Source organism: Dromiciops gliroides, chromosome 1 (assembly GCF_019393635.1).
Source record: "Dromiciops gliroides isolate mDroGli1 chromosome 1, mDroGli1.pri, whole genome shotgun sequence".
Classification (NCBI taxonomy): domain Eukaryota; kingdom Metazoa; phylum Chordata; class Mammalia; order Microbiotheria; family Microbiotheriidae; genus Dromiciops; species Dromiciops gliroides.
The window spans coordinates 215,053,390-215,079,952 of NC_057861.1; the positions used below are offsets into that span (position 1 = coordinate 215,053,390).

The window sequence follows — 26,563 nt, forward strand, 5'->3', positions numbered from 1 at the left end:
ATAAGATGATAGGTGAATTTGGATGAAGAAGAAAACAAAAATGAGGCCAAGTTTTCTAGCCTAAATTGTTGGGAAGTGGTACACAAATAGTGCAGTTAGAAAGGGAAGCTGGGGAGAAAATGCATCTTAATACTTATTAAAGCATGTAAATACTACTTGAATTTTTATATGTTTATCTACAAATTTATAGACACTCATATACATATGTATGTATGTATGGTACTTATGTATCATGATATAAATATCACGTATCCACTAGTTCATGTATGATAATGTGTAAGATATAGTTCCGAATCTAGATTTGCATACATATATAATAAGATGCATATATGTCTGTATACATAAAACACTTCATTTTTCATTGTGATCAAACTGAGACCCAGAGATCTTAAGTGTAATCAAGATCACATAAGTAGCAATTCATCAAAAGTAGAATATATATTTTGGCTTTAAAAGATATGCAGTATGTATATGTATATGTGAATGTGTGTGTGAATATGTATTATTAAGAAAGAAGAAGAGGTGCCTGCTGTATGTATGGCTATGCTATTGTACCACTCAGAGCAAGGCAGAATCACTTTTCCAATGCGTATGCATAGCAACACCTTATCAAGCCAAATCAGAATAAAATAGTGAAGAGAAAGATAAGGTCAGAGAAGAATGAGGGGGAAACACTGAAGCCCTGAAAAAAAAAAATGAAAAGAAATTTGGTGTCCTCTGACAGGGCCAAAGACCAGGAATAGAAATAGATCATGGTGCTTCCACCCAAAACAATTAATGGCCAAGCCTATAAAATGCTTGGGACATGTTCTTTGTGTTCTGCATCCTCTTTAGTTTCTATGTTTTTCTAGTTTTTGTTTGACTTTTCCTTCAGTTACCTAAAATATCTCTTTTTGGAAAGCTTCAACCTAATGTTAACTGCCCAGAGAAAAGAAGTGTTTTGTTGTAGAGTTATAAAAATGAGAATTGTTGTTATTTGTCCTTTGTTTTAGGAAAGTACCAATGACATCACAAAGTGATATCTTGACTTATGCATGAATTGCATTTAAGTGAGGGAGACCTGTACAAAGTCTTAGTTAAAATTACTGAGAAATGAGAATACATACTGAATTATAGCAATATTTTAAATAAAAACATTTACAAAGTGATTTCCTCACAATGACCATGTGAATATAGGCATTAGTATTATCCCCTTTTTTACTGACTAGGATATTGACAGATGACAAAATTGAAGCTCTGAGAGATTAAGTGATTTGTCCAGGTTCACATGGAGAACATCTTAAGTGTGTGGGGACCAATTTTTAATTGGGGAGTGCTAGCTAAGCGGATGGCCGCAATATTGGGGCAAGGAAGGAAACCGGCAGCCTCCCTCAAAACAGAGAAAGATTTATTTTAACAAGAACGAACTTAAGAAAAAAACACAAACAGGATCAGTAGGATCAAGGGAAAGGTAATAAAAATGGGGAAAGGGAAATTACAATACCTGAAAAATACCACCGCCCAGGAATCAGCTGAAAATATGCAGCAGAACACCTGTCCCTCTCCAGTTTCCACCTAGAATGCCCAATTCTCCTCCCCCAACCTAGAAACACCCCACACAGTCCCAGCCAATGGGATGGCCGCTCTGACAGTCACATTACTGCCCTCACTAGGCTTCCAATCATAATTTTGCCAGGCCAATGTAGGCGTTGGCATCAGCGAGTGGTGATGACATGAGGTGCCAGAGCCCTGGCAAAGGCGACAACCAGTGGGTGGAGCACCATGTGGTTTGCAGAGCCCCAGGCCAGTGCTCTCCGAGGCATAAAAACCTCAAATAACAATTAATTCTTTATAAGTGGGATTTCGGATCTCCTGATTCTAAGTGTATTATTCTGTCCATTAAACCATTCAAGCATTCGGTTTAACAGCAAATATTTGTTAGATATAGCAAGTTTAACCTCACTTCCCTAAAAATAGAAGTGCTTTGCAGACCCTGTCAAGTAAAATCTTAAATTAGAGGCAGCTAATACCAGCTACCAGTGCTAGGGTATACCCTCATTTGTGTTCATCATGGATGTTTATATTTACACATGCAAAAAACAAATAGAGTTTTGTAGCACTTCTTCCAAACAATATTTTCTCTTTTCCTTTTTTTTTTCTTTTTTCCATAAATTGTGAATAGATGACCTGACCGTTTTACATGAGCAACAAACCGTGAAGGTTTAATATACAGAGTTTAGTGTTGTAATCAAATAAAACAAAGTTAATTTGACACATTCCATGATATGCATAATCATCATTGTGTTGCATGATAATTAGACATAAATGATAAACAGTTTGAGTAAATTGCTGCAATTACTATTTTAAAAAGCTAAACCAAGCATTTTCAGGGTCATGGAGGGTGAGGAGGGAGATGGAAGGAAGAAGTAGAGGAGGAAGCTTTTCTAATATCCTGGTAATGACTCAGGATTTGTAATCCAGGGAGACCAATACATCTTTGCTTCTTTGGCAGGATACATCCAAGTTGTTCTGGGAGCTAGGAATTAGAAAATCTCCTTTCTTCTCTTTCCCTTGTCCTAATCTAAACCTCTTTTTTTTTAAGCATTAAATGGATTTATTTCACCTCCACAAATGTAATAAAAATTGATAACCAAGCTATTAACTTTTCCAAATGTGTTGACCCTTGAAATGAATGAATTTCTAATTGGTCAAGAATATTAGATACTTAAATGAGGGAAAGAGTGAAAGATTTTCTTGGACAAATGATAACCAGGTCGACCTCCGAGAATAGAGAAGTAAACAATGGAAGTTTGTTTTTTGTGCTGCTTTTCTATCCTCTGGTGTCCCTTATCCTTCAGGAGAGTAGTGCCCTAATATAAGAAACTCTCCCTGACCCTTATGCCAAAATGATTTTATATTCCATTCCATTTAACTTTCATATTCCCTTACTAACAGACAAATGATATGCTTTTGTATGAGCCTGTTTGAAAAATGTCACGTGTAAGAGAAATTAAGAAAGTTTTATTAGATATGGAGGGTAAAACTAGAAAACTGCATAGAGGCAGAATTACTCTTAGCAACATAATACTGATCTAAAATAAAAGAGCTGTCCTAGAATGGAATAGACCACTTTGGGAAGCAATGGGGTCCTTCTCTTTATGCTCAACATTCTATACAGGATAAGTTGAGGAAGACCATTAGAAATCTTTTAAAAAAATGACCATTTGTTGACTATGTTGTAGAAGAGATTTGTATTCAGTAAGGTAAGAGATGGATTAGAAAATGTCTGAAGTCCATTTCAAAACTGAGTATTTGATTCTAATTTTATTTTATTTTATTTTGTTTTATTTTTTGGTGAGGCAATTGCCCAGGGTCACACAGCTAGGAAGTGTCAAATTTCTGAGGTCATATTTGAACTCAGGTCCTCCTGACTCCAGGGCTGGTGCTTTATCCACTGTGCCACTTAGCTGCCCCTGAGTCTTTGATTCTAAAGGGAAATCCCATAAATATTGTATTGTGCTTACTATTTTTGTACAGGCCTTCACAGTGTTATATTTTTTCTTCTACAGACCAGGGTGTTATAAATCCTACTTGCATCAGCAACTCCCACAAGTCAGGAAGTTCAACAAAACTCTCACTTTCTATCCTCATTATTCTTTGGGGCTTACTTGTCCCTCTGTTTTCAGCTGAGTAAGGTTATCCAAATTATCTGAGGTTTTCCCCCAAAGCTTTCAGAAAAGAAAATTTCTTTTTTTTTCCTGTGAATTTCCAGGCATCTCTAATGCTACATAATGACTTTCAGTGGCATCTACATTGGAAAATATACAGGATATTTTCTCCCTCCCTTCAACCTTTTAAATTTAAAGTTCATTGGTTTACATTTGAATCATATTTTGTCAGCTCATGATAGGTGCATTCTATCCCTAGCCAGGTGCCTGAGGCTGGATTTGAACTCAGGTCCTCCTGAATCTAGGACTGGTACTTTATCCACTTTACCACCTAGCTGCCCCCTATCATTCTTATATTTTAAACCATGATCTAGAAATCCATTCTCAGACTACATTTTCTTAGCCAACCTCATAATTCATCTCTCTACCTTACCACTCTAGTCCATCCTACATACTGTTGCCAAAGTAATTGTGCTAAAACATTAACCTGACTATGTGAACCCTTGATTTACAAGCCATTGCCAAGTCTAAAATTGTGTGATGCTATGTTTCTACTGATTTGCTAGTCATTGATGGGCATTAAGTGGATATATGTGCATAGATTATAATTGTGCTTAAATAGACATTAACCTATCAAGAACATAGCTGGAAAGGAAATCAAAGATCCTCCACTCCTCATAGTTAGATTGTGTCTGCATTGGCACATCTTTCTCTTCTTCATGTAACAAAATCTGTCAGCAAAGTTGCACAGTGGATAGAGGTCTAGACCTGGAATCAGGAAGATCTTAGTTCAAATCCTGTATCAGATACTTACTATTTATGTGATCCTGGGTAAATAATTAAACTTCTGTTTTCCTTAGTTTCCTCAACAACAAAATGAAAATAATGATGTCTTCTCATGGTTATTGTGAGGATTAAGTGAGATAATATTCATAAAAGCACTTAGCATAGTGCCTGGTCCATAGTAGGTGCTTAATAAATGTTTCCTTCCTTCCTGTTAACAGTGTATCTAATGGGGGCAGCTAGGTGGCGCAGTGGATTAAGCACCGGCCCTGGATTCAGGAGGACCTGAGTTCAAATTCAGCCTCAGACACTTGACACTTACTAGCTGTGTGACCCTGGGCAAGTCACTTAACCCCCATTGCCCTGCAAAAAAAACCAAACCAAAAACCAACCAAACAAACAAAAACCAGTGTATCTAAGACAGCAAACCATCTTTAGAGTAAAAGAATGAATATAAGTAGTAGTAATAATATATTAGAATGAAGCACCATTTTCTACTTGAAGCCTTTCTAGTTTCCCCAATACCATACGGTCCTCTCTCACTGTTACTGTGCATTTAACTACTTTGTATAAATTTGCATTTATTAACTTTAAATTTGTGCTATATGCATGTTTTATATGTACCTATCTCCATTAGAATGTCGGCTTCTTGTAAGGAAGGTTTGTTTCTTATATTGTACTCAGTATCTAGCAGAGTATTTTCCATATAGTTATGTGCTTAATGACTACTTGAAAATTGACTGATTAATGAAACTTCTCTTATCCTTTTTTCTTTCTTGGAAGTCTTTGTCTTCAGTTGTAGTAAGGATTAAGCATATTCTCATGTGTGCACATGTGCACAATCACACACACACACACACACACACGGGCATCTGATGTCCTCAGTTTCTTGCCTGATAGTTCATAATCTTTAGCAATATTTCAAATTTTTAACATATGATAAGAATAGAGGCATCCTTAACAACACCACCACCACTTTGTCAAGTATCACAAACCATTCTAAATCTTTTCTAAAAGAGAAAAAGAGCTGATAAAAAAACTGAACAAGGGTTATACAAATTGTTAATGGACCATTGCTGAATTAGCAGGCAAACTTGAAGCTAATATGGCCAGTATCTGTGACCTTGGCAGAAATAGTTAAGCTCTGCCTGTATTTAGTTGGCATTATCCCAACCCATTCCTCTGAGAAAGCAGCTTGCTTGATCCTTGATGTGGCACATGGTGCACTGCATGACTTACCTATTTAGGAAATACAGCACATATATCTTTAAATTAATTTTTATTCTAAGCAATAAATTATGACTAACCACAGTTTTTGGTGCTATGTCTGTGTTTAAGTCTAAAGATATGAGAATTACAACCATGACATTCCCGGGGAAAATTGTTGACTCAATGTAGTATTTGTTATTAATGTTGAAAATGGTTACAGTAATAAATACCAGGATAATCCAAGGAAATTATAATCTACCAGTAGGTATTCAGACAGTGATAATAGTATACTTAATATCACATAGTTTTTATATTCAACATCCTTGGTTTAAATTAGCTCATCTCACTGGCATCTCATTTAGTTTCCTGTCTTATCTACAACATATTTAAGTTAAACAAAGCAACATTTAATATAATAATCTCCTTCTTTTACAGCCTAATAATCCTTCTTACCTTTGTAATTGAAGCTACTCACTCTTCACCTATGTAAATTAAGTCCCAGCTCCAAATCTGGGATCAGTCTTGCCCTTAGGCAAGAGAAATATAAGAAGTCTGTAAATTACTCAGATCAGCATAAAACCAGCCTTGTTTCTGGGCCAGTTCTGACCTTGAATTCCAGGTCCTATAATTGATTTCTTGCTTTGTTTCCCACTGAAAAGTCACCACCTTTTAACCTATCACAATCAGGGCCAGAGATTAATCAGATACCAAAGTCCTAGAAAAATAAAATTAGAGATGGTTTCAAAGTCATAGGTGGAAACTTATTCTCTTAAGACCAAACTGTATTGTCTCTGTTCTATAAGGAGTATAGGGCTAATACCCATAATGATGAAATAAATACAAGTCAAATAATTACAGCTGTATTTAAAATAATATGTTAAATATCATCCTGGTCTTAGTTTATTAAGTAAATAAAACATTTTATCTTGGGCTAATTTTCTAGTGTTGGACTTTAATAAAATACCTTTATCAGTAAGAAGGACCAGTTTGCTGTTGAACAGAACTAAGAATAAGACTAAAGATTTTGAGGTAATATTATGGGAGTGTGGTATAGTGGATGGAAAGGTTCTATGACCCTGGACGACCCCAGGCAACTCTCTAATATGATAAGTTGTATAGGTGCTAACATACATTGGTAGAGAAAGTTTCATTATCTAGAATTTGCTTGTATCAATGAAACCACAGGTGTCTCTATGAAACCACAGGTGTCTCTATCCCTATGATGGGAGTGGTGTTGGCAAACCCCTGCTAAGGAGTCCTGTGCCTCTTTCCCTTGGCAAGCAAGAATCCAACAGACCCCTAAATTTATATATAGTCCAGGGCAAATGATCCTATGGATGGTCAAAGTTTAAATTTTGTCCAGTCCTGGCTAAAATTCTTTACTCTGAATACTTTCCTATATTCCCTCAGATCTTTGCTTCTAACTTAATTTACCCGGTACATCCCACACCTGTCTTTCCCATTCCAGACTTAAAACACTTTGAGATTTTAATCAAAGATATTTATTTGAATATAAGAAAAGTCTAGCATAGTGGATACGGGTTTGGATTCGAAGTCAAATAGACTTGAGTTCAAGTGCCCTACATTTACCACATACTGGCTGTGTGACCCTGGGCAAGCCACGAAATCTTTTAATGCCTCAGATAACTTTTCTATAATTATATGTTGCAGAACAACATCAAATCTGCATTGGTAGAGAGCGTTTTCTCACTAGCAGAGCTTTACAATAATGTAGTCATGAGCTTAGATAGACAGACACACACACATATGTATATATCTGGCCAGTTGATTATTCACTATCTCTATCTGCTGTCTGTTATCTCTCTATATCTGTCTCTCTGTCTTTGTCTCTTGTCTGTCTCTCTGTGTCTCTGTCTCTCTCTCTAATAATTAACTAGGTGGCTAAAAATCTCCCTAGGTTTAAACTACTTTTCCTAGGACTGTATAATTCCACTATCCTGATCTCATGATGGTGTTTTCCAGAGCCTATTAAATATATGCCCCTCCCCCATGGTACCAATGCTGGCCATCTTTCTTGTCCCTATGGTGCTTCAGATGGAACTTGCTTTCACTGCTTTATAATTGGTCAGACAGTCTATTGGCATATTTACAATAACCAGTGAATTGGGAAGCTACCTCACCATATAACTCACTGGTCTTGGCACTTTGCCCACATAACTTTAGTTAACAAGAGACTACTCTTCAAATTCTGGATAAATATCATACCAGAATAGGTCCATGGTAATAATATCTATCATTAATTTCAATAAGACAATCCTTTTACAGGTCTACCTAAACTCTGAACTTCTTAATGAAACATTTATTAAAGACCTACTAATTATACTTTTATGAAAGATTTTCATGCCCTTTCACTCTCTGAGTCTGCTCAGGTCTAAGGGAGCTGGGGGCTTTTTTCCCTGAGCTGTCTGACCTGGTGTCTTGTACAGCCCATGGCGCTTTTTGGCTCATCTGAAGCAGAGGGGGAGGGGCACCAGCACCTCCCACACAGAAGAGACCCTGAGGGCCTAAGGCCCTCAGTCTAAAGGTAGGGTCCCCAAATCAAAATAAATTTCCACACTATAAATATTTTTTGTACAATTTTCCCTTTTCTCTTTTTCATGATTACTATTGTTAACTGTTTCCCTTCCATCCTATTCCCTTCCCCATGATATTTATGCTATTATCCATCTTCTTTCATCCTATCTCTCTTCAAACGGGATTTGCTTCTGTCTGTCCCCAGCCCCAATCTGCCCTTCCTTCTTTTACCCCTCTCTCTTTATCTCCTTCCCCTCCTATTTTCCTGCAGGGTGAGAGAGATTACTCCACCCAATTGAATGTGTATGTTATTCCCTCCTTGAGCTAATTCAGATTTGACTGAGGTCTTTGAGCCAATTCTGATGAGTGTTAGGCTCATTTACTTACCAGGTTAAATAGATTACTCCACCCAAGTGTGTGTGTGTGTGTGTGTGTGTGTGTGTGTGTGTGTGTATTAATCCCTCATTGAGGCAACTATGATGAGTTTAAGGAATTTGAGCCTTTTCTGATGAGCGTATAATTCATTTACTGCCCTGATCCTCCCCCATCTCTTCCCTTACTCCATAAACCTTTTCCTTGGTTCTTTCATGTAGGATTTCACCTCATGCTACCTTTGCCCTTCCCTCTCCCCCAGTGCATTCCCCTTACCCCTCAATTTAACCCTAAAGATGTCATCATGGGGCAGCTAGGTGACACAGTGGACAGAGCATCCACCCTAGACCCAGGGGGATCCCAGCCAAAATGCAGCCTCAGATGCAAGACAGTCACCCACTGCATGACCCCAGGTATGTCCCCCAACTCCGACTTTTTTTTGGTTCCCTAGGGTCTTGTATTGGAAGGTCAAATTTGCCATTCAGTTCAGGTCTTTTCATCATGAATACCTGAACATTCTCTTTTTCCTTAAAGTCCCATTTTTTCTTCTGAAAGATTATGCACAGTTTTTCTGAATACATGATTCTTGGTTGTAAGCCCAATTTCTTTGCCCTCTGGAATATCATATTCCATGCCCTCCGGTTCTTTAATGTAAAAGCTGCTAGATCTTGTGCTATCCTGACTGGGGCTCCACAGTACTTGAATTCTTTCTTTTTGGCAGCTTGCAATATTTTCCCTTTTACATGAGAGCCCTGGAATTTGGCTATAATATTCCTAGGAGTTTTCCTTTTGGGAGCTATTTCTGGAGGTGATTGGTGGATTCTTTCAATTCCTATTTTACCTTCTGCTTCTAGAATATCAGGGCAATTTTCCCTGACAATTTCTTGGAAGATGATGTTTAAGATCTTTCCTTGGTCATGATTTTCAGGTAGACCAATAATTTTCAAATTATGTCTCCTGGACCTATTTTCCAGGTCAGCAGTTTTTCCAAGAACATATTTCACATTGCCCTCTATTTTTTTATTCATTTAGATTTGCTTTATTGTGTCTTGGTTTCTCATAATGTCACTAGCTTCTACTTCTTCAATACTAATTCTTAGGCAATAATTTTCATCAGAGAGCTTTTGTACCTCCTTTTCCATTTGGCCAATTTGGCTTTTCATGCTGTTGACTTTTTTTCTCATGTCTTTCCTGCATCACCCTCATTTCTCTTTCCATTTTTTCCTCTACCTCTCTAACTTTATCTTCACAGTCCTTTTTGAGTGCTTCTATGGCCTGAGACCAATTAATATTTTCTTGGAAGTTTTAGATATAGGGGTCCTGATGTTGACATCTTCCTCTGAGGGTGCACCTTGATCTTCCTTGTCACTGAAGAAACTTTCTGTGGTCCTCACCCTTCTCTATCTGCTCATCTTGCCTTTCTTTTTTTTTTTTTAATTTTTTAGTGAGGCAATGGGGGTTAAGTGACTTGCCCAGGGTCACACAGCTAGCGTCAAGTGTCTGAGGCTGGATTTGAACTCAGGTACTCCTGTATCCAGGGCCAGTGCTTTATCCACTGTACCACCTAGCTGCCCCATTTTGCCTTTCTTTTACTTGACTTTAAGCTCCTTAAAGTGGGGCACTGTTTCCAGGCTGCAGTATCCCAAGCTTCAGAAGTCCCAGGTGGTATGATTTAAGGAAGATCAGGTTCTTCACTGGCCTGGCCTTTTCCCTGGTCTGTAGATGAGTCCAGACCAACTTGCTAATCAACCAGCTTCGTGTGTTGCAGTTGTCAGCTCCCATGTGCCTGTGTCCCTCCCCCACCTGGGCCATTGCTACTCAAGCCTACCTCCTGGTTCCCAGCAGGGGTGAAAAACCCAAGTTCTGCCTCAGCACCAGCATAGACCCCTATAGTCTCCCCCCTACGAAGGGCTTAGCCCTCTCACCAGACTGAGCTTAGTTCCAGACAACACTGGCACTTCAGCTGATTCAGAGGCACTGGGGTCTCCTCTGGTGAGGCCTTCTTGGGACTGGATTTGTGTCAGGGTGACTGTGGGTTTCAGCTCCACTCCTGTCTCAGCATAGCAACTCCCTCTTTCTGATATTCCAAGCCTTCCTTGGTTAGAAGATGATTTCAGAACATTCTTCTGTGGGTTTTGCTGCTCTGGGCATTTCCCTATGGCATTATTTGGATGATTTTTGGAGTGATAGGGTCATGAGTTTGAGAATTCACTGCCTTTCCTCTGCCATTTTGGCCCTACCCTGGAAGTCTCTGGAACTTCTTACTACTAACAACTTACCTGACTGAACTTGGACTTTTATCTGAGCAACAGTTTAGTGCTCAGATAACAAGGATAGCTGATGCCAGTTGCTTACAGCCAAACCTTTCTGAAACCAACTGCCCTCTTGTCTAAATGTTTCAACCGTGTATTCTTTGCTGCTTGAATCTTCACTGATCACCTCCCTCAGTCTTGTAAGTCTGTTTTGTCCTTATCATCTCTGTTCTGTTCTTTCTCTACCACTTGAGTCCTGTTTGTGTTATTTAGTTATTGATGATTAAATAAATCCTTGATATTGGCATCAGTGCTGAAATGTTGCTAAGCATGAAATACTTTGTGATTAAGCATTTATTACTTAATAGATACATTAGCTTTTCCTCCATTTTTGATTGATTATCAGCAATCTGACGCAGCTTTTCACTTTTAAAAAATAAGAAACACATGTCCAAAAATACTCTTTCCAAATAGTTAAGCTCATTTAAGTCATTCTAAACTACCACATTTGTTCAGGGCCAATTTGAGGGTCTCTGTCAATTTAAATTAGAAATGGCACACTGACTGTGTACAATGTGGCAAATTATCAAGGCAACTTGCTAAATTATTGAAGGTTGGCTGAGCTTCAGAATGATGCTAGTGTCCAAATTAGCAAATTGGTTGGTGTCTCTTCATAAAAATAATTGCTTTCCTCTCTCTGCCTTTAGTAGATTGAATGTTTCTAGGAGAATTCCACCACACCTCTAAATCTTAAGTTAATTTCTGAGATTTAAATTTGACTTTGCCACAGCATATCTGAAAGAAATGTCACAACCTTTTATATGCTGCTTTATCTATTTTTGAAGTTGATTTCTTTTATGTTCTATTCATAAGCCTCCCTTTCTTAGCACTACTGCTGCTGCAGTTTTACCTTTACCAGATCACATTTCATGAATCTTGAGGTCTGATATTTGAAACCAAAGAACAAAAGAGATTGCTTGTATAGCAAATAAGGGATGATGGTCCATTCATGGTCATACAACTTAAAAGGAAGTCCTATGAAAAGTATTTATCTTCTTTTATACATTCTACATGAAATTCCATCCCATCCTACAAGCCTAATCCAAAAATTCTTAAATCTTCTTAAAGAAAAATTCATCCTCTACTTTCTCTACACACAGAAAGCTTAACAGATTTCAAGAAAATAACCATAGTATGTCCATATATTTGTCCATATATTCATGCCCTTAAGACTCAGGCTCCAGAATTTCTGTTTTAAGCTATTTACATGCAAATATTTTGGTTGGTTGGTTGTTTAAGCAAGACAGTCTGGCTCAGTAGATTCAAAATCATGAAACCTCTGAGTCAGAAAGACCTTGGTTCCAGGGCACATACTATCATTGAGACTGCACATGTTAGTTAACTTCTCCATGCCTCAGGCAGCTTCTGAGACTGGAAGTTCCTGAGCAGGTGCCAACTTGAATTGGTACTGGCAATTTCTTCATTGGGAGTTCCCTACACCAATGAAACCTAGTTTCATATGCTCCACATTCTTCCACTTAACAAACACATATATCCATATATTTGAATGGCCACAATGATCATCATTTCTCAAAAACTTCTTTCCATATACTGAGCACAAGTTACTGGAAGTATAAATAGTAGAGGTTTCCGTCTATTAAAGTTCAAACTGTCAATATTCAGGTTCACATGTAGGATATTCACATGTTAATGTGCCAGTTTGTGTCAACAGAGATGAACAAGTTTGGACACCATTTCTGGAATGGTCATTCAGTTTAGTTAAGCTAGTAGGAAACAGAATGTTAATCAGGTAAATTTCATTTCAGACAAAAATGGACAACTTGTTATGAATTTAGGCACAGTTTCATTTCACTTATTTAATGATATGATGATTAACTATAACCCAAATGGCAGTTGATATTTACAGAGTAGAATTTCTACCCTTCTCCACTAGCCCACCTTCCACCCCATTCCCTTACTTTTTTTCAAAAAGTTATTTAGGAACCACTTGACTTTTTGAGATTAAATGACTTTAAGGTTGCTGTCAGTTGTTATATTCAGAAAGTTTACTTTAGAAATAGAGTACTGATTTGTGTAAAGTTTCAACCACAGTTTTTTTTTTTTAAATAAGCTAGTGAAGTGTTGATGAGAAAGCATTAACACATGGAACACATCTGCTTTTATAAACATCAGTTTATAATGAGATTTCTTCAGAATAGCATACACCAGAAGAAAACAGATGCCTGCAGGGCAGTACAGATGTATATTAAATGGCACAATTATACCATGTTCTAATATTTGAAGTTGACCAATAAATAAATTACAAAAGAAATTTCAGGAAAAATTACTAAATGGTCACTGAATAAGCCCCTGTCAGCTCAGGGATTCTATTACTTTGAGACTCTAAAACAATTTTCCTTAGTATAAATTGCACAGAACTAAATGTAGTTTGTGCTTCTTAGTCTCAAAGGGTATGTTAAATGCCACTAAATCATCTAACAAAATATGCTAGCCTTGAGCATGTCATTGTTCCCTGGATCTTGGTTTTCTCATATGACCTTGGGCAAGTCATTGCAAGTCACTGCACCATGGACCTTGGTTCTTAATCTCTACAAAAGAAGAGATTGAACTAGATGGCTTCTAAGGTCTCTTTCTGTTCTAGCTTATGATCCTACGATCTTCATCAAAAGTGAAAAATCTGTTTCATCATACTTATCCTTGTTCTACATGATGGCAAGCAGCTGGATATTTGAGTGAATTAACCAACCACTTCTGATGTGACTGTTTTCTATTATATAGATAATCTGAATCTGGGGGAGCCTTTCTCAGTAACTCTTTTTGTTTTTCTTGAAAGGATATGAACTTTATTTCTGAATTATAAATTTTATTGATAGATGAAATGTACCACAGTACAGATCAATTCCATATAGATCCACTTTTCTACTCTCTTTGTTGGGAAAAAATAGCTCTGTTTTGGTGAAGGTCAGTAGGCAGGCTGTGCAAAACATTTTCTTGAATCTCCATTAAGACAAAGAGGAGCTTGTTTATTATATTATTTACTGAAAGAATTTTGAGGTCATGACACAAGGAAGATTTGCGTCAAATTAGGATAACCTTCTTTTAGTGTGTTTATATAATGGACAATGTACCATTTTCCCCCCACATTGAACTATGCTGTACTGAAAATAATTCATTTTTGCTGATGCTTTGCTTAGGAGTAAAGAAGTCATTATTGCACATCCATAAATGCCATCTATGAATATTTAAATTTTATTTCATGAATGGAACCTACAGTAAGGAATACAGGCATTCTTTGAGAAATTTCTTCAGTGCTTACAAACATTTAACTAATGGGTAAAAAGTCATACACCCCCAAGCAGATGGTGCTCCTACTCCTTAACTTCATTCCCAAGGCTTTTCTGTGGGATCTGTTTTATTCTTTCTCCTCACAAGGACTCAGTGGACCAACATTCCACATTAAAGAACAATGTCAGCTGCAATTTGACTTGTACAGAAATTCTGATGTTTTCCAAACTGCAAATATGCTGAGCTTCTCAAGGGTATTATGAATTACTATTCACTTGCTTTACAGAAAAGACTATTGTATTGTTACAAAAAGGAGCCATGTGACTGGCTAACAAAAAGAGCATTGTGTAACTATAAATACTCAGGTTAGGTTAGAACTGTAACTTCATTTCACTAGCATTAGATAATAAGGTTAATAATAATAACATCACAGTTTGAGAGTTGGAAGAGAATTCGTTGGCTATAGTCTAACATACACAAAAGGAAACTTCTTTCCTCTATCTTCTTGTAAGCCTTTGTGCAGTCTGTGTGGATTGAGAATAGGTACAGGTATTGATTCTAACTTGTCTCTTGTGGTGTCTTGCTAGAATTTTGAAAAGACTAGAGTCTTTTTTCCAATCAGTACTGATATCCCAGTGAGTACTGGAGAGTTTGTCCATACCAGAGCCAATGTATCCACTTTTCTATTGACTCTAACCTCCTTGGGAAATTTCAAGCTTACCTAGATGTATCCTAGCTTTGGATAGTCTTATTTTATTATTTATATTGATATTATTATATTATATCAATATTAATATTTTACCCAAATATTTGTCATCAAAAGATTAGAAATTGATGGTGATTTAATATCTCCTTTTCAGGTCATCATTGCAGTGCACATTCTCAATTTTTACTATCATTGCTGCACAAGGTCCTATGAGGCCAGGTAGAATAGGTCCATATGGAATTGATGATGAGTTCAGTGTGACTGTTCTTAGGGCCTCTCCCTTCTCTGGCTCTGTCCTAGTTTCTTGGAACTGAATCAGAAGATTTTAACTTCTTCATGGCCAAGGCTGCATTCTCTTTGCTAGTTCAGCCAACCTAAGTGTGGCCATCTAATCCACAGTTGCAACAAAAAGTGTTTCTATTACTCTGATGATTAAACAGTGGAGGTGTTCTTATACCAAACCTTCATGCCTTCCATTCCTCTGGTCCTGTAACTTTTCATTGAAAATAGTGTGAGAATCAGAGAGCCACCCTGAGGAAGAAAGCATGTGATTAGCATCCAAACTGTTACATCTCTTTATAGAAACTCCCATAAGTCATGTCAATCACTGCTACCAGCCAATTAGCTTGAAGCTGTGTGTGTAGGGACCATGCCTGAGTGGGCATGCAGAGGGCTTCTGCTGAAGAGAAGGAGGGAGAAGGTCTTTTCCATTGGAAATCATGGGAGGAGCAGCGTCAGGTGCAGGGAGCTAGGGTTTTTTTCTTTCTTTCCCCACGTGTTCTCTTTACTAACCTCTAATATACTTTGATAAATACTTAATGTCCAAAGATTGGTGCTATACATTTCTAATTTAAGGGCACCACTCATTAGATGTTTAGACATCACAGTTAAAAATTTTAGGCTTTACAATAGCATTGTGTGCTGCTCTCTTACCTGATTGTCTCAGTTCTGTGACTGCATTTCAGCACCGGTGGTACTGTTTCCCATTTTTTGCCCCAATGGCCCCTACTCAAGAAGACATGGAGCCTGCTGAGGCTGAGCCCAAGAATATTGATTCTTGAAGCTCAGGAATACCTGTCTCAACTTGGACATTTTTGGAATTGGTTTCTGTGTCTGCACAGATCTGATGAGATCAGATGCACCAGGGTCATGTACCAAGCCTTGGAATAGTCCTCTGCAGTGTAATTTGCCTTATAGTCTCAGAAACCATAGTGCCCATCTATATCATATATCAGTCTCTGACACATTGCTTCATCCTAAGGAAGAGCTCAATAGGTTTTTCTCCTTTGTGTTGTGCAGTATTAGAAACAGAGTTAGCATAGGGGTCTTCTTATCTGTAACCCTCAAATATCTCAACTAAAGTTTGTATGCATGTATGCCTGATAACGTTTGCCTTTGTCTCTATGAAGTATCCACTGACCTTACAGGCTTTCTGGCAATCTCATCACTTTTTCTCGTTCGAGAGCCTTCTAGTGTCCCCAGTGCACTATATCTTGTCCAAACCAAGTTTCCAAAGATTGTTCTTCTGAGAGACATAGTTTATGTCCTGAAAAAAAGCCAATTTGGAGTCTATAATATCTGTATGCCATAGGGGGTACGATGACCTTAGCCTTACTCTTAGATGTCCTGGGCCATCACCAATCATCTTGACTTCTGTCATATCTCTGGACTTCAAAGACTCAGAAAGAGAGAGTGAGGTTAACAACTCTGAGCAAGTCTGCTGCACTTAAATCCAATTCATGCAAGTCAAGACAGCATCCATGATGTCACTGGTCCTCTTTGAAAATGAAGGTTCAACAACAACAGCAACAAGATGGAGTTGTTCCTCCCTTCCTTCCTTCCTTCCTTCCTTCCTTCCTTCCTTCCTTCCTTCCTTCCTTCCTTCCTTCCTTCCTTCCTTCCTTCCTTCCTTCCTTCCTTCTTCCCTTCTTTCAGATTTTGCTGTGTTAAACTGGCCAAATAATTTTGATGATTTTCTTCCACCCATTGAATTTTGGTCTTGATTGTTAGGTTGACAGTTGGTTAAAACTGATAGGTTTAGTAATAGACACTTTGGAAAAATGTGCTGGTCACAAAGTAATATGGTCCTTCTATCATAGAAGCAAACAGCTTATGGGGGCAAAAAGTACCTAAACAAAATCAGTCTCATGTGTGAGAGAGAACAAAAGGGTAATGAATAACGATTGTCAGTGAATCCTAATAAATACAAAATAAAACAAGCATTCACAATATGTGGATGAAAAAAGTAGAAGGTCTTCAAAATCTTAGAACACTGGAATAACATAGGAGTAAGGATTGTATTCTTCCCTTCCTACTCACTCTTTTAACATTTTTATTACTATCACACACATGTACTAATGCTTATATAGACCAAAGTATCCCATTTATCTTTCTATTTGATGTTTGCAGTTATCTGCCTATGCTTCTATATGTCTTTCCATGTTAATGATGCCTGTTACATACTGAAAAGTTCTTAAGAGAAAGAACTTCCGCTATATCACTGTGTGCAGTTTTCTCCTCCACCCCTGACCAAACCATTGTTTAAGCAGAGTTGAGGATGTTAATTCAGGATTTAAAATATTAGAAGCAAAAGAAAAAAGAAAAGAAAGAAGAAATACAATTTACAAGTGCACATGCTAAGATATTAGTCTCTTTAGAGACTAAAGAGAGCTCCCTCCATAAAAGGACTTATTATTAAGATGTTATATTTAGCTGAATAAATTTCTATGAAATTACTAAAAAAAGGCCATCTTATTTCCCATAGGTACAAAAACAATCATACTTTTAGAAACCAAAGCTAAAGAATGATAGGGATATAAAGCCATTCTGGAAATTTGAAATTCTGATAACATCATTTGCAGCTTTTCTTTAAGGTAGCAAGACTAGACAAAGTGAACTGGCAGATGCCAATTCACAGCAAATATCAGTTAAATATAATGGACATCTTGGAAGGCTATTTGGCATGTTTAAGGGTAGAAATATAGTATAAAAAACAACTTTCCTTCCCATCAGTTAATTGCTTGTCAAATGTTTATCAGTTTTGAGCTAAATTAAATTTTGTCTGCATATGAACTACAGAAACATGGCTACTGTATTAGCTACTGACTGTAACTTGGTTGTAATAGCTGCAGACACTAGAGTACTCAGTGAGGGAATGAAAAGTAGCTTTGATATTGAATTCCAATATCCTTGAATTTGAAGCGCCACCCTCAATAAGTAAATATTTCTTAGGGAGTTTCATGTTAAACATCCATCAAATAATATGTATGAAGCATACATGTAGGTAAGGTGATGAATCATGTTGTTCTTCACTGACATAGGAATGAATTTTGAGAAAAGCTCCTTTGTGAGTGGTTAGTTATGTTTAAGAATTATGTCCAAAATTTTGGATAACTAGTTCCAAATAAATTATAGTGCCAGTTAATGTAGTATAGGACTAGGTATAGTTAAGCCAATCAGTATTGATTGTTTCTATTAACAATTTTATTAAAGTAACAGTATGCTTATCTAAAGTACTAATTAACTTTGTATCGCAAATTAAAAAGAAAATTCACTTTGGAGCCAGCTATAATGTTTAGCTATGAAATAAGTACCACCTTGCTCTCCTTCCATTGCTATCATTTACAACATAATTTAACCTTTATTTCACATTGTATTCTCAAGATAACTTTTGCTTTATTCCATTTACAGAGTTCCCAGGAAATGAAAGCAGCTGAGGGACTACGTGAATAATAGCAAAATATGAAAGGCACTGGCAGCTTTTGAATTGGCACCCCATTTCAGGCCTCCCGGCCCTGGGAAACAAATTGGATGATGATTACACCCAGAGATTCAGATATTCCCCTACCTGGTAGTTCTCCAGTAGATCTCATTGACCTAACTTTATGAAGAACCATCAGCCAAATCAGACTCAAATATCATCTGAGTGGAAGAATAACCTATGGTAGAACCTTAGGAGAACCAAAGTTTTCCGGGTGGCCCCACAAGCTTTAACACCATGATCTACTAGTCCTGTTGGGTTGGCACACATCATATCTATAACTGGAAGGAGCTAGAAAGCCTATCTAGTTCAACTCCTTCATTTTACTGATGAGGAAACTGAAACCCCATGAAGTTATGTGATTTGCCCAAGGTGATACAGGTTTCAAACATCAAAGGTGGGATTTGAACCCAGATCTTCTAACTCCCAGAAACTGAACTTCTTTCCATTGTCACACATCATTTGCTGATCAGGGTATTTACCTCAATATCTATTCACACACTTGGTCATTATGGAGAAAATATCTTAATAAAATCATGCTGAAGTGTGAGAGTAAACAAAAGGGTAATGAATAAGAATTGTCAGTGAATTACTGACAGTGAGTACTGATCTTGAAGTACTCTCACTCCAAGTTTCTTCTTCTGGGGTTTTGTTCCACTTTTTAAAAAAGTTTATTTTAAAAATTTTGAGGTTCAAATTCTCCCCCTTCCTCTAGTCATTCTCCCACCCACTGAAGCAAGAAATATGACCATTATACATGTGAAGTCATGCAAAAATTTTTTTCCTTATCACACATGCTGTCCCCCAAAGTGAGAAGAATAAAATGAAAAAATATGCCTTTATCTGTATTCAGAGTTCTTAAGTTCTCTCTCTGGAATTTTTTATCATGAAAGTTCAGTTTTAAGCTTTACTAGTTTGCATATAATATATTAAATAACAAATATGTGTGCAATCATGCATATGCATCTTGGTGGGTACTACAGATTGGCAGAAAGTTGGATCTTGATTTAAATACTAAGAGGGTATTGTGTTGGATTGCTTTCAGGAAGTTGCATGACACCTTCAATGGCTCACAATTACTCATTGCTTCCAAAGCCAATTTTATAAACTACAGTTTCCCGGTGATACTATAACTCTGCAATTCCACATTCTTAAAAGAATAGAAAGTCCAGATGGTCCAAAGGGCAGCAAAAATATAGGGAGTAGGTTTTTCCACATTATACATGATGGCTTGTATATGGGAAGTGACATGCAACCATGTATCATCTGAAGATACAATTTTCTCATTTAACAAGTTCAAGGGATAACAGATGGACAATGTAGGTGCTATACTGGAGTGCATCACATATTAAAAGAGTAAGGGAAAGGCCTCCCATGGAATAGGTGGCTCTTACATGGATGACTTACAAATAGAAATGAGCAAGAATCTTGTTAAAGAAGAAGACATAAAGGAGCTGTGAACTCTTCTAGTGAAGAAATATTCATATTAATCAAATCCATTGAGTTTCCAAGTATGCATGAATTTTATAAAGACATATACCTGTCATTGCAGAAAACAGAGGGTTGTTTTTTCCTCACCAATCCGTACAAGGCATTGTCTTCAACACAGTTTGCTAACTAAAATTAATTGAATCAAAAATATTTCCCAACAAACGACTTCATATTTTATCCAAAAACTGTTCTGCTTGGCTCAATTCAACTTGAGAACATTTTTTGGGGAAAATGATCCCATTGTGAAAACTCAAGGAAACCAACATCAATGAAAGCAACTTTTATTTGCTAAGCAAATTGATAAATAGTATTGTTTGGTATTTTATTCAAAATTACTTTGCCACAAATTTAGTGATTCAGTTAGAAATATTTGATATAGAATCAGGATAGATACAACTTTGAACCCTGGTAGGACCATGTGACCATGATCAAATGACTTATGGACCTCAGTTTCCGCATCTGTAAAAGCATAATTATAATTTATCTGCTTTATAAGGATGTCATGAGGAAAACACTAGGTAATGTTGAAAACATTATGTAGAAATGTGATTTACTTAGGAAACAGTTTTGGTTTTCGAGGGGTAATGCAACAGTTTGATGAAGGATCAGTGCGTGACAGGGAAGCTCTGTTTATTTGTTTCTTTCCAGCCTTTCCAATAAAAAGGAAATCAGAAGGGGGAGGGTATTTTGGGAATTAGAGAAGAGAAAAGTCACTTTGAAAGAAATTAGACTCCCATCAAAGAAGATGCAGGGCATTGAGTACATGCAAGATACCCTGATAGAGGCTGAGAGAACAGCCAAATACATTCAGGAAGTCCATAGTTTGCTTATGAGAGAAGCTATGTAGAGCACAATTGCTAGACATAGTACAGTTTCTTCCTCTCTCACTCCAAAAATCTTCTGGTGTCATGTTAGCCCTAATGCACGCACCTGGTTTAACTTAATTTGGCTTCTTCACTCAATCTGGTGGCATGGTCAGAATCGATCCACCTGAGGCCTAGCACAATTATTAGATGTCTATGCACCATGAGATATGGTATGGTAAACTTTCCATAACATTTTCTGGTGTCATCATGGACACATAACTAAATTTGGCCTTGATCCAGACATATAGTGGTAAAAAGTGCTAGTAATGTCATAACTATCTCAATTTTGTATTGCATATGGATATGAGTATCCTCCAAAGGGGGGACTCCAATATGTTGTATATATATCAAGTTTAAACTTGTTTTGTATATTTTGAAGAACTTTCATTGTTTAATTTGAACATTTTTGGACAATGCTATGCTAAAGATTAATGAAAATCCAACAGTTCCAGAGATAACCAGAAACCAGAGACAGCCAGAATCCCGACCAGAGTACAGTTCCCCTGATGACATCTCAACCCTCCTACGAAGATAAGATTTTAAGTACTTTAAATGGACTTTTTTGTTTTTCCTTCTGTTACTATATATATCATCTGTAGTATGTATTTTCCTTTTCCTATATTGTTATTAGTATATTATTTGTTAGCATTGGTTATGATGTTCTGTTAGTTTTAAAAACCTATTTATTGTTTATTGTTCCATCAAGGAAACACCCCATGTTTCTTGATGAAACAAAGAGGGGAATGTAAATAATTAATTGTTATTTGAGGTTTTTATGCCTGGGCGAGCACTGGCCTGGGGCTCCGCAAACCGCACACTGGTTGTAGCCGTTGCCAGGGCTTTGGCACCTCATGTCATCACCACTCGCCGATGCCTACATGGGCCTGGCAAAATTATAATGATTGGAAGCCTAGTGAGGGCAGTCATGTGACTGTCAGAACGGCCATCCCATTGGCTGGGACTGTGTGGGGTGAATCCACTGTGCTACCTAGCCGCCCCCTCACTCCACTTTTTAATCTTGATTTCAACGTTTTATGTGGTTGGTTGCTAATAATCAATTGACATAATTTTTTTTAAATAATAAATTGACATTTATGTTTTCATTTTTTAAACAATTTTGTATTTTGTAAACAGAAAGGCAGCCTTGCTTTTGAAATGAAGATAGGCTATTTCTGGGAAGATGAGATCTTGGTTCAAGAAAGATGATAGACTAAAAGCCTGATCAGAAGGGGGTTTCTTTTACAATTCTCATCAAACACAGCAGTAGACATGCCTCAAAGAAGCAAAACTCCAAAAAAATAAAAAATTTAATTTAGTTAAATATAAAAATGAATTTAACAAAGAAATAATAATGATGGTGATCAATTAAAAGAAGAAATTAACAGATTGATGGTCTAAAAAATCTAGAATTTCCTCAATATGAAAAAAATAATAATTAGAAATGATAAAAAGATAGAAATTAAATTTGGGAAAATATATGAAAAAATGAAGCCATCTATCTGACTTGACTAAGAAATCAGAGCAAGATGAAGATGAAACAACTTATATGTATCTATGGAAAACAAAACAATATGAAAAATATAATTATTTTTTCAAGTTTTTAACTTTTTTGTCCAATGCTATAATTTAATTGGTCTAAGGAACTCCTAATGAGGAAACGATACACACACACACACACACACACACACATATTTATATATACACATATATAGATAAAAGTAACTTTAGAAAATTATAGTCTTAAAGAGTTAGTAAGGCAGAGGTGTCAAAAACACAACCTACAGGCATGTAGTCTATAACTCAAAGCAGATTAAAATGTCATTGGGAAATATTTAACAAAATAAATGAAAATATAATAAAGCATAAATAATATTACATTTAAAAATTAAGTCAAAATAAGGACACCAGAGATCCTTATATAAGGATTAGTGGTCCCTTTGATACCATTGCCTTAGAGTTTAAATTATTTGCTCAATTACAAAGCCACTAAGTGTTAGATACAGGGGTTGAACTTAGGCTTTCCTGACACCAAGGCTCATATTCTATTAACTATACCTTCTCACCTCTAAATGATAGAAGCAGTGGAAGAAGACAAAAGTATCCAGAAATCGACTAAGCTAGACAAAAGAATTCAAATCAAGAGGTAATGAAAGTAAATTACAAAACTATTAGGTTTCCTAAAAACCATGGGGAAAAAAAAATCTTATTACTATATTTGAGTAAACTACAAAACACTTTGTAGATGTGGTGAAAATGATGGTCAAATTGCAAGGTGAAAAAATTCACAGGGCCCAACAGATATGAACTTCCAATTATAAACATATAAAATGTGTATTGTCAAGCACTAAGTCCACAATAGAAAGAATGGAGTATGCAAAGCCAAGAAGACAACACTTTTCAATAAATAAAAATTTCATGAGATTTTTTTTCACAAAAATGAGTAGTAACAAAAGCAGCTGGAATATGATACACCAAAAGTTAAGAAATATAGGCATTCGTTTCCAAATCAACTTTTGACAAAGGTACTCCCCGCTTTTTTAAGACATAAAATGAACACAGAACTAAAAATAACTCAGTGGTTCATGGAATGAAGGACCAATCTTAGAGCAGTTTTTAAATGTATGTATGTATGTATGTATGTATGTATTTTTTAGCAAGTGAAATAAAGGGAAAAGGACCCACATTTACAAAAAATATTTATAGCTGCTCTTTTTGTGGTGGCAAAGAATTGGAAATTGAGCAGATGCCCATCAATTGGGGAATGGCTAAACAAGTTGTGGTATATGATGAATGTAATGGAATATTATTGTGCGGTAAGAAAAAATAAGCAGACAGATTTCAGAAAAACCTGGAAAGACTTGCATGAATTTATGCTGAGTAAAATGAATAGAACCAAAAAAACAATGTATACACTATTAACAACATTGTGTGATGATCAACTGTGATAGATTTAACTCTTCTCAATAATACAATAATCCAAAATAATTCCAAAGGACTTATGATGGAAGGTGCTTTCCACATCCAGAAAAAAGAACTATGGAATTTAGATGCAGATTGAACCATACTGTTTCTACTTTGTTTTGTTTTGTTTTTATTTTTTGAGGTTTTTACATTTTGTTCTGATTCTTCTTTCACAACATGACTAATGCAGAAATATGTTTAATGTGATTGTACATATATAACCTATTGCTTTCTGTCTTGGGAAGGGGGGAGGGAAGGGAGAGAGAAAAATTTGGTACAAGAAATCTTATAAAAACAAATGTTGAAAATTATCTTTACATGTAACTGTAAAATGATAAAATACTTTTATGATTTAAAAAACCCATGAAATTAGCATTTCCATAACATAGGAGAATTTTATAAGATAATTGCCCATGAAACTCTGAATTTATTATGTACAACTTACTATTCCTTTTAAATATATATTGAAGTTATATAACTTTCCCCCTTTTTTCTTTTCTCCCTTCTCTCCCCCATGACTACCATTATACACAAATATCATTATATAAATACATACACACACACACATATATGTGTGTGTGTGTGTATAGATATGTGTATATATACATAAACACATATATATATGTATATATGTGTATATATGTATATATTCATCAGTTCTTTCCTCTGGATACACATAGCTTCTTCCTTCATAGGTCCTTTGTAGTTAATTTATAATAGTCAAAATTACTTAGTTGCTCAAACTTGTTCTTAAAACAATATTGCTGTTACTATATACAACATTCTCTTGGTTCCATTCATTTTGCTCTTCGTCATTTTATTCAAGTCTATCAGCCATTCCCCAATTTTTTTGAAGGACAAAATTAACTTGCATAGAGATTGCAAAGCCAACTAGAGTCATCAAGTTAAATGATTTAATCAATAGGACATTTACAATTGTGATTAACCACCCCCAAGTCAATGTGGTTACTGTAGGGAAATTAAAAACAAGAGTGATATTGTTTTAGTTAACTACTTAAGGACTCAGGAAACTTTAGTAAGAATGAATTGTTTATTAGTACAAATACGGGAGGGAAGAAAAAAGAAATGGGAAAGAAAAGTGAAGAGGAAAGGAATCTTCTGTATTACAGTATTTTAAAGAAACTGGAGGGCAGGTTCAATATTTAATATAGTACAAATATATTTTGTACAAAGTAAATTTAGAATAGTACAAATAAACTTCAGACTAGATTAAAATTTGCATAGGACAGCTATTTTTTAAAAGATCTAAATAATAACACCTCTCCCTTATATAGGACTTTCAGGTTTTCAAAGTACATTAGTCACAGCAATCTAATAGGTACTATACAGTAGAATATGGAACGTAGGTAGTACACACATTAGAATTCCCTTTTGACAGATGAAAAGGTCAAATGACTTATTCAGTGTTAAATAGTAACTGTATATTTGCCTTGGAAAGCTAGTGGCCTTCAAATACAGTTTCTATTTTCAAGTCTAGTGCTCCTTCCACCAAAACAAAACTACCACTCAGCTGACAAAGCTGAAATAATTAAGAGCTATATAAGGAAATTAATCACTAAAAGCACCATTGTTAATAAGAGAATATTGATATTATATGTCTACATACTTAATGACATAGCCATAAATTTTAAAAGGAAAATTTCATTGAAACAAATTTAGGGATCATCAGGGGATCTTAAACTCTGGTCTGTGATTTTAAGCCACACACATATATAGTATATTTGAATAAAATAGGTTTTCTTTGTGTTTTCTTTTATTCTGGTAAAATATTACTTTGAAAATGGGTCCATAGTCTTCCCCAGACTTTCCAAAAGGTAGAAACTAAGAACCCCTGATATAGCCCACTTTTAAAGATGAAGACATTTAATGGAAGTTAAGTAGAAATAAGGAGAGTAGAAGCTAAATGAAGACTGAGAATATTTTCTATTTTTTATCTTAATATCTCCAATGATGTCCACATAGTGAATAAGGAGTTGTTTTGCCTACTCTCAATCTGCACTATAAAGCAGTAATAATTAAATTATGTGGTACAGGATTATTTTTAAAATAGAGAAATAGGTTGATGGAACAGAATAAGAATACAATTAGGAACAAAAATCATACAATTCAATAGTTTTTGACAAATTCAAGATCACAAAGAAAATGAAATAGTCAACAAAAATATTGGGAAAAACTGATGACAATATGGTAACAAAGGAGGTTAGATCCATAACTTACATTATCTGCTTTCCTGTAATCTTGTTAGATCAATGAGCTAAATGTTAAAAACATTATTCATAAAACTAAGGAAAATGACATTATCAGTTTGAGAAAGTTGTTTAAAACCAGAAGCAATTTTAGATGTTAAAATACATGGAATTAAAAGAATAAAATAGATGTTTCACACACACATATCTATATATATATATAAAGTATAGGATCAGGATGGAACAGTCTTTGTCATAAAGATTTCTGCTAAAATGTGATAACCGAAATCTATAAAAGATTTCTTAAGTTCAAGATACATACTCTAAAACATATCCAACAATATGAACAGCACATACTTTAAAAGTAATTTGAATAAAGACAAGTTATACAAGTTAATCTACATCTGAAAAATTGTTCATTGGGGTATATGGAAAGAACACTAAATTTCGAATCAAAGGAACCTTGTT

The 26,563-nt window shown here is 35.9% G+C and overlaps 1 long non-coding RNA gene across 1 annotated transcript in view; it reads left to right on the forward strand.

The window, feature by feature from the left end:
- Positions 1-20,949, forward strand: part of LOC122726215 — a 57,592-nt gene extending 36,643 nt beyond the window's left edge. The window contains exon 3 of the long non-coding RNA XR_006352783.1: positions 18,501-20,949. This is a non-coding gene — a long non-coding RNA (uncharacterized LOC122726215). The remainder of the gene's footprint in view (positions 1-18,500) is intronic.
- The last annotated feature ends 5,614 nt before the right edge of the window (positions 20,950-26,563 follow it).